The following is a 10,333-nucleotide window of genomic DNA, read 5'->3' as shown; positions in this document are numbered from 1 at the left end:
TGTTTCCATTATTAATTATTTGTAGATATTGTGGACTGTGTGTGTGTGTGCACGCGCCCATGTCTGTGTGTGTGTGTCTGTGTCTGTGTGTGTGTGCATGCATGTGCATGTGCATATGTGTGTGCGTGTGCGTGTGCATGTGCTTGTGCTTGTGTGAGAGAAAGAGGAATTAATTTAAAGTCTTCAATGATCAATAATTAATAAGATTATTTCTTATTATGATTACATATCTTTCTAGGATAATTAGTATAATCAAAGGGTAATTTATAATTATTATTGAAAAGATGATTTTAATAATTTATTTAAATGAAATATATGTATATATGTTCAAAGTATTGATATTATCTATATTTTATTGGAAAGATCTTATTTTGAGGATTATATTAGTCTCTCTTATTTGTATTTCAATATGTACTATAAGAGCTCTAAGATAAGATAAAATAATAATATTAATGTCCAACAAGAGATCAACGAGTCTATGGGACTGAAATATACAATAGTGCAAAAAAAGAATAGCACAGCGGGAGTGCCAAAAAGGCATCCAAGGAAAAAACCAGAAAAAGGGGAAAACAACAAGACGAAAGAAGGATCAAAAAAAATTTCTGGGTATAAAGAAATCCAGCATAGAAGGATAAGGCCTAGGACGAGCAAGGGTCAGGGCCCGAATTTGTCGTTGTCTTTGTGTAGCACTGGGGATAAGGTGCCATCGTCTGAGGAACTCAAGGTGCGGTTTGACCGATCTGGTGTCCGACTATGTGCCTTGATCTTTTCCTCTAAGAATGTTATTGCAAGCAGAGGGAGATAGATATTTAGTGGGAGTATAGCATTTCATTATGGAAAACCCTAAAGTAGAGGGAGCAGATAGAGGAAATGGTTTTGTCGACCTTTGATGATCTCATTCATATTGATTCAAAGGGAGTAAACCATGTGTTGAGATGGATTCTCCAATGATCAATAAATTGTAGCAATCAAGAGGACTATGATTCATGAATATACTTCATGACTATGTGATTTTAATGGGCCTACCGTTGTGTACATCATGAGGAAGTAACGACTTCCACATGATCGTCACTTGTATTTGGAGAAGTTGTAAGGTGACAATCTTTCAATAACTTGTATTATGAGATCAAATAAATTGATTAAATGGCAAATGTCTTGCATCTCAACATTTTGGAAGACCATTACTCAGAGTTTGGTGAATATCATTGATATTGAGAGAGACCAATTCATAGCATAATTTCAGTGACAAGGAAGGAAGTATGAAATGGGAATGTCAGTTCAATGAATAAGAATTTACATTTACTGTCAAAATAAAGTATTCATATTAACTACCACCTTAAGAAAAATTACTGAGAGGGATCATCGCAGTGGTAGCTAAGATAGGAAATATGTGATTCAACTTAACAATGTTTTGTCAATAGGGTGCATATATATTGATCACAAATGGATTAAGAGCTTACTCCTAAAGCAAATTGGTAGAAACTTTCCAGACTCCATAAAATGAAATGAGTCAAAATTTTACGTTGTAGGGGGAATAATAATAATCAATGCTTCATTCCCACTTAAACCATCTTTAAAAGGGGGGATGTCAGGGAAGGGGCATCATCAGAGTTCCAAATTTGAATCATTATTTGATTTGATGCATATGGGCTTTCATTAAAGTAATTTGTATCAAAGATGTGTAGATAAGTATTCTTCTCTTTTACATTCATCTACTTATTGTAGTCTCTATCCTATCTGTAATTATATAAATACTATAAGAGTTATTTGCCTTGATTTTTTCTTTTTTTATAAGGATGTTCTTGCAAGTAAAGAAGGTTGTGATCTAAAATTTATTAGTCATCTGATAATCAGACTAGATAAAGTAAGGCATTTAAAGTGAATATTCTTGATGATGATTAAGAGGGAACCTAACACTTCATCAAAGGGGCAATATAAGAGTTCAAAAGGTTGATATTCAGAGGGAGTCTAAAAATACATTGTGTAGCTGCATGATTTTAAAATGGGCCTACCCATGTGTATATCATGAGGAAGTAACAACTTGTTAGCAAAAAGTAGAAAGATTAATATCAAATTCAGAGGGAGTTCAACAGACATCCTTAGGCGAAGAGAGCTCTACGAGAGTAACTAGAGGACCTAACTTTCTAGGATCACTAATCAGAGAGCATTTTGACGTGCAATCTTTTGTAAATGATATCTTCTCGATGAGGAGAAGTTCTAAGTGAATTCCTTGTAATGCATTCTTCTCTGTGAGAGAGAATTGAGGTGAAAGCTTTTGTACCACCCTCTGACTTGGTTCATGGTGGTTACCATTTTGCATATGATATGTAATGAAAGGTGATGATCTTTCATGTGTGTAAGTTCACTATTGTAAGGTGACGACCTTATCAATAGTTTGACCTATCGTCTAGATATGCTACATTAACTTGTAGCACCTAAATGTGTTGGATGTTTAGGAGCAAGTGTTATCATGGTCCTTTGGGCCGGATTTTGTCGAACACCATGATAACAAACCCATCATGGTTCTTTGGGCCATATTTTGTCAAACACCATGATAACCAACTCATCATGGTTCTTTGGGCCGGATTTTGCCAGACACTATGACAGCCAACTTGTTATGGTTCTTTGGGCTGGATATTGTTGGACACCATGACATAGTTACTATTATAGACTACAATTAAGGTGGTGTTTAAGCTTATATTAAAGTTAAGGAAATTGTTTCAATTGTGTGTTATGAAATGCGAGAAATTTAGCCTCATTGTGTTGAATATCATACTGAGATGATATCTCTTCATATATTTGATAGCATAATGTGCTCTACAAATACTCCCTAGCTAAGAGGGAGTGTTAAAGTTGTAGCTTTAGTTGGATTGATCTGTTCTGATATACATTATTGTTATTGGTAAATCATCATTTCTTGTATATATTTATCCATGTTAAATTGTGTTTGTGTGTGAGTATTATTATAAATATTATTATTTATGTTAATGTAATATTATTAAGTGATAATTACACCATAGAGACGTCTCATGAAGAGACATGTCTCCTCTTATATTTATATGAGATCCAAAGCTGCATTTGGAACATATCAATTACAATGGCCATGTTAGTACATTTGCAAAAAAAATCCATGTTACTAAACACTTTTAACATGGCTACTATTTGAGCAACCAACAACCTCTTCTTATCTCTATTTGGGCCCTCACCCATGATGGTCCCTTAACCCCCAAGGCCTATTAAATGATGTACTCAAAATAGGAGCTTCTATATTGGGTTTTGTGCATTTCTATATATACCCCTGCCTTCTCTCCCCTCAAGCACATTGTTCAATTCTTGTTCTATAATTCCACAAAGGAGAAATTTTATCAATTTTAAATCTTTGGGATCCCTCCCAACTCATTAAACTTTGACAATCCAAACTATAACAAAAATAAAAACAATATATTTCAAATTTTATACAAAAACCTAATCAATTTGAGAATAGTAAAAAAACATAAAACAAACTATCAAAAAAGCTATAGGAAGGATCAAATGCATACGAAGAACACTCAACACTAATTATAGGAAGGATTTGAGACTTTACAAACAATCTCTACATCCTTCTCTTCAAACTTGCAAAACAGGCACACCAAAATGAGAGGGCAAAATAAGAGAGCAAATAAGGGAAATATTTTTTATGAAGTTCCATTTAGGGTTACAAAAAGAACTATTAATAATTGCTTTATTTAAAGTATTTTTTGTTGCCCACTGCTGGTCCGCTCAGTTCACCCAGGTCCGAACAAGGTCTGGATTCAGGGTCGGACCCACAGTCCAAAATCCAAACCCTACTTGGACCAGTGGCAAACCCAAGCTAGAAGCCTAACTTGGATCCAACCTCCAAGGTCCGAACCTAGTAACACAGCAAAATTCTTGTCAAGTTCATCTGACAAAATTTGGGCAGACTTTGAAGGTCTATGGTAGACTTCTAAAATAATATAACAAGGACCAAACTTTTGTACGAACCAAACCAGACTTTGGGGTAACTAGGGGAATAAGGACCAGACTTTTGCAAGAACCAGACTAGACTTTGGGGTTACTATGGAAGAATTTGGTAACATTGAATCTAAATCATTTAATAAACTATTCAGCTACAATGTCTATATTAATTTATTACTTATAATTAATTGCGCAACTATTAACTCAAGTTAAATTTAAAGGGGGAAAAGAAAACAAATCAATAGGGTACATTACATTATTTTATTGTGGTTCCCTGTTGCCATCAGTAGAAATAGTACAACAAAAGGAAGGTACATTTTCTGTTAGTTGATTGTTTAACTGGTAACATCAGCAAGGTAAGATGAATGTTGTTCTAATCGTACTTTACATTTATATTGTTTATGATAGTCTTCAACTGCTGACATTACAAATTCAACTGTGATCAGCTACGCACATGACTAATTATAAAAGGTTCTTTAGACTGGTAACAAATAATAGATTGAAATTCTAAATTAGTGGACTTACAAAGGTTTGGTGTTGTGTGGTTTCTAAATGAAGGATTCTTGTATTTGATTCCTTTGACTAAAATATGACCACCATAGAATGTTATATACAGTTTTAACATGCCAAAATCATGTAACAATCATCAATTTGCTAAATATTTATAGATGGTAAGAGTTGTGAAGCTAAATTTCTATATTTGAAGAGTCCACTTATTGAACTGTCATGTGAAAGTCGTTGAGAGAGAGCCTTTGGCATCAAGCTATAATGGTGCCTCAGAGTGGAAGCCCTCTCAGGATAGCATCAGATACTAGAATGCAATTGAACTATGACCTGGGACCCCCTCAGTAATATCTTCTAACATCAAATTGTAACGGTACCATGAGATGGAGCCCCTCTAAGAATAGCCTTTAATCCTCACACTCTGTTTTAGCTTTGAAGTGCAACACCCAATATTGAAATGAGAGTAAGCTGAAGCAAAAGGCCTTTGAAAATCATCCTGTTGTCCAGCATTGAACTACCCTAGCCACTAAGCTATAAGACAAAATATAGTCATTCCATAATGACAACCATTGCCTCACAAGAGAGATTTTTTAGTTTTACGAACAAAAAGTCAACAAAAAAAAACTAAACAGTAAACTTACTATGTTTGACACTAAGAAAAAGTAGGAAAGAGATCATTTTAAAGCAAAAATATAAGTAAAACGACCTAAAAATAGGCCTCAACCTTCTACCTAGAAATAAAAGAAGTCAAAATAGCAAATACCAAAAATAGGTGTGGGTAACAATAGCAATTTAATTCATGGGTGCACTCTATGATATACTAGCAATTTTTTACTCCAAGACCTGGTGAATCCTCTGATACATAGTAAATATGAAAAATCCTAATCACAGATCAATTGTCACCTCCGTTAATCACCTTGGTGACTTGAATCTATGTCCTTCAAGAAAACAAAACAAATTCAATGTTCCACACACTAGATCTTGTTGCCAATGATTCACCTAAACCATTCTAGTCGAAAAATAACAACTTAGGCTCAAAAAGACAGAAAACTTAAAGTTGAAACCCTAGAATAATGATGTGACAAGAGAACCCTAACACAAGCTTAGTAACCCAACAAAAGACCCATGGCACCATCACCGAAACCAACATTTGAATAAATGGCTTAACTGCCTCCAAACCCTGGTTTTTACCATGAATCATATAGAAAAGCCTAAAGGCACCATAGATCAACATGAACTTTGTTGTTCGGACAGCTCACACCAATAACCTATTCTTGAAACCAAGGATATACAAACTACAACCATGAATAGTTTCAGAACTCCTATCCCTGTTTTTACTCCTTCGGAAGATGAAAACCTTTGTTACTAGGATATCGGGTTTGATTGTTGTTGGAGAACCAAATGGGTTTGGACGCGAGTGTGGAATCTGCTTTGCACATAGGTTAGATATGCCCACATGCCATGAATTGGCGATTCCAGAAGCACTCCCAACAAATAAAAAATTGTTTCAAATTCCAAAAAGTTCAATAACATATATATTAGACATTATAAGGCATTTTAAAAGTTACAAAAGAAACAAGAATATTGTTGTATATCAAGTACATAGGCAGCCAAAAAACATAGAACGGTTAGTCAGATCATACCATAATTCTATAATTTTATTGTAAACATGCTGCCAGAAATATATCCAAAGCATAAATGCATAGTCAGTCCATCTCAACCAACTGTAGTAGCTCTACTCTTATATTTTGTTGATCTAAGCCTTGGCTTATTTCAAAACAAATTGGGTATATTGTAACAATACTACTAACAAGAGCTCTGAAAGAGCTAAGAGTCCCTCCCTTTTGTAAGAAGAAGATTGATTTTCATTTCCTTGGTTACAACATAGTGATTGAATGTGAAAGGGGGAACATGAACCTTCGCTGCCACCACTCCCGAGGCATAGTTCAAAAGGGGTGAAAAAATAGAAGAGTCTGAGACATAGGTAAATCATAGGAGGCAAATCACCAAATGTGAGTGTTGGTTTTCCATTGGAGGCTTTATGTTGTAGCGGTCTGACCTATTAGGCCACAAAGTTAAAATATGCCAAGACATTGGTGCATGTTCATTTAAATTATACAAAATATAATGTAGCATAATAGAATATTATTTTTCAAATTACATACTAGCGCTTCACCAAATGAGGTGCAATGGAATTATTGTATCCATCATACTTAAGCCTACATGTTTCTTATATGCATCCACACTTTGTAGGCATGTTGTCCTTCTAAATTACATTATATATATTCAAAAATCTTGTTATATTTACCATTGCATATAAATCTTCCTAGAAAGATACTATTGAACAATAATCATTTAACATTGTAACCTCTTTCCAATTTACATTTATCTTCTCATCTTATATATTATCTCAATTCCAATCAACTTTTACAACTCTCCCACTTTTTTCAAAATATTAAATTTTATTTACATCTGAAAATATAAATTTAGCACCTAAAAAAATATCATATATATTTTAATAACACCCTAAAACATATTTCTCTCTATATTTTAAAATAATGTTACTAACAACTGAATACATTAAATCAACTAATGAATATTCATCAAAAAACTTTTAATAAAAATTACATTTTCAATATATCTAAAAGTAAAAGGGGATTATCTAAATAATTATTATTATTGAATATAAGTATATTAATATAATTTAAATATTATTTTAAATACAAATATATATAATTATAACAAGAATTCTACAGCTATTGTTTCAAATAAAATTATAAATTACAATTAATAACTTTAATATATGATTGTAATTTAACTTTAAAAATAACTATAAAATTACATAAGATTATAGACCCGGTGACACATCGAAAAAACCTACATCTATGGCAAAATTTCAAATAGCAGATAGCTTATGATCCATATGCATGTATGACATTTTGTAAACTTGTGTGAACGTGGCACATTGCAGAGGAGGGAAATAAGGACTTGTGCAGTTGCTGAAGCCTCTCATTGATATTTTCATATCCTAAATCTAAAGTGTGAATGCTCTCCAAATTTTCATTATTGCTCAGTGCCTTAGTTCCACTTAGTGGAATCATTGTGTGAATGCATTGATTTGGTAATATGCTTTTGGTGGGGTTACATAGTATTGTGCATTTTTTTAGCATAATTAATGACTAGCGTTCAGGGTACCAATTCACCATAATGCACGATTTTGCCCTTTTACATTTGGCTTGTGGAGGCTATGAATATCAATGGATACAAGGTGAAATGGGCAATGTGATCTTTGGTTCATAAGTTCAAAAAAGAGAAAGCGGCATTTGGAATTTCAGTTGTGCAATGTTTACACACGGACATTGAATTGCCTTTTGTAGAAATTGGGGCATTGACTAGTACCAGCAATAAATTGATGGTCTTTGCAGGGGTTTTGATGATGGGAAAGGTCTTGATGTAAGGGATGTGTAAGTGGTTGTAAGCCCAAGTCATGTTCATGAAAGCTCTGCATCTTTTGTGCCTTCTTCTAAGTTCCTCAAAAAGGTGGGGATGTTTGGCCATTTCAAGTCTTTCCTATGATGTTTTCTTGTTCTTGGCTAAGTATGAACAATTTAGACTTACCGCATGCTAGTGTGATTATGCTATGAACTTGACCACAAAACACTAGCACAAAAAACATTAGCCAAAAATAAACGAAGCAAGACACTGTAGAAAATCGCAGGAGAGGATTCTGGCAAACTGTTGTTGAAGATGTGAGAGAATGGATCACAAACAATAGGTGGAATTGAAACAAGTGGAGAATAGACAGAGAGTTGTAGGCTAGGGCATGTATTTTTTTATGAGGGGTTTGGTGCCACAAATTGTGCTGCTCAAATGCAACAAGGGTTACAGTGTTCTTAGGGCATAATTGATGGTGTTTTTACCTAGATTTTGTGTGGTTTCAAGGGTTACGCATACTTTTTCTGCACAGATTTTCTTTTAGATGACACTTTTTTTTTTCACTGATTAAAAAAATGTAAAATCATAACAGCTCCACACAACAAGGAGGCGAACAAGGTTGTTGATCTCAGATCATGTTGTCCTCAAGTTGTTAAGTTGTTGATCCTCTGCTTCTTGTATCTGTGAACTGTGGTTAGTGTGTGAAAGTTAGACTATAAAAATAAAATTCAACTGAAAAGAATTGAAGAATTTTCCAGAAACTTTTTTTTAGCGTAAAAAAATCATTTTTACCTTTACTATAACTGCCACCAGCCAATAAGAAAACAAGAATTCCTCATTCAAAATTAATTAAAAAATAAACTTTGTTTTCAACCTTTGGAATTTATTAGCATTGGTTGAAAATCTTGATGGCGACCACCACCGAAAACAATAGTACCCTGCCTTACGCAAGGCAGGGACTAATAAGTAAAATCTAAAGTATATATGATAATTCAAACGTTAGACCTATCATATGACCATAACTCAAAATTTGAAATTTCAATCACTGTGTTTGTTCTGTTCAACTTCTAGAAGAGTCCAAGCTCAAGACTTGGGTGAAAGATCGTTGATGGATGCCCTTGCTGATCTGTTGTAGTTTATAAATTAATAAACTATATTTTCCTGTGATTTCTTTAATGGTCTTTGAGAATAGACAGAAGTTGCAGAAGGTTTTGTTTTTGTTTTGTGTTTTTTGATAGTTGTCACAATAGTAATGAATAATGAACAATAAACATGAGAGGAGACTGAAAATAAATAAGAGCATAGAGCCAAATCAGAATTGCTATAATTCGTACCAAGCAGATTTTTGATTTATAAAGCCAAATAATAAATTCAATGCAGCTCCAAGGAGCTTACATCCAACAACGATGCCAAACTAATACAAATGGCGGCACTAAGACTGCAAGGAATCACGTCCCAGCTGAAAGAATAAATCTACAACGCTGAAACCATAAATTTGCAACCTGAATCCACAATAAAGAATGGTGTACTCTATCCCTGATAACAACGCACACTGTCTGAAAAATCCAATGCCAATAACTGCTGAGGGCTACGTCCCAGCCAATCTGGAACCTAGGGTTTGCATCTCAGATGAAGAATTGCTCTCTCGGAGCCAATTCACAAAAACAAGTTTTTCAATATGCCAAAGATAATAAGAAATTAGGTCTCCATCTCCTTATATCCCCTTCCAACTGTAAATCGAACCCTAAAAGGAAATTACACTTTGCCCTTTAAATAAAATATAATAAAATAACATTTTCCCAATTAAAGTCGTCCATGCTATAGAAAAAAATTACTTTATTAAAATTCCATAGCTAAAGGCACCAAAAAGTCTACAGATAGTAAAAATCATGTATAATAATTTGAGACCTTTCCAACGAGCTATAACACATAGGTGTACCTGATCAACTGAAGCCAAAATCCCCTTATTACTCCAAAATGGTTATATTATTAACCTTATTTTAATTTATTTAATCACCAACTTAGGAAATATTTAAATATATTAAAATATTTTCCAAATGGTCCCAAAAGGCCCAAAATGACCAATCAAACATGAATCTAACCTATCACCTGTCTGTAACTGATGCCGAACAAGATGGGTCAACTGGCAGTCCATCCCTGAACTCTAGGGATGCTCCTAAAAAGTAGGAGACAGCCCCAATCAACCAAAATTGAGTCCCAATGACTCTCCCCTACTGTGTGCACCTCTGAGAGAACTGTCACTGAACAGGGAGTTCCTCCTAAAAAATAGGAATGCCTCTTTAAAAATAGGAGATGCACTCTAAGTCTCCAAAAAATTCGCCAAAGTCTTCAAATGCCTCCTAGACCACTCCTAGTCAATCCCTACAAATTAAGAATCCCTCCTAGATTGTAGGAAATT

The sequence above is a fragment of the Cupressus sempervirens genome, chromosome 5 (assembly GCF_028749045.1).
Source record: "Cupressus sempervirens isolate cs-2001-9-10 chromosome 5, ASM2874904v1, whole genome shotgun sequence".
Taxonomy (NCBI): domain Eukaryota; kingdom Viridiplantae; phylum Streptophyta; class Pinopsida; order Cupressales; family Cupressaceae; genus Cupressus; species Cupressus sempervirens.
The sequence above is the reverse complement of the archived record's forward strand: the minus strand, read 5'-3'. Positions refer to the sequence as shown.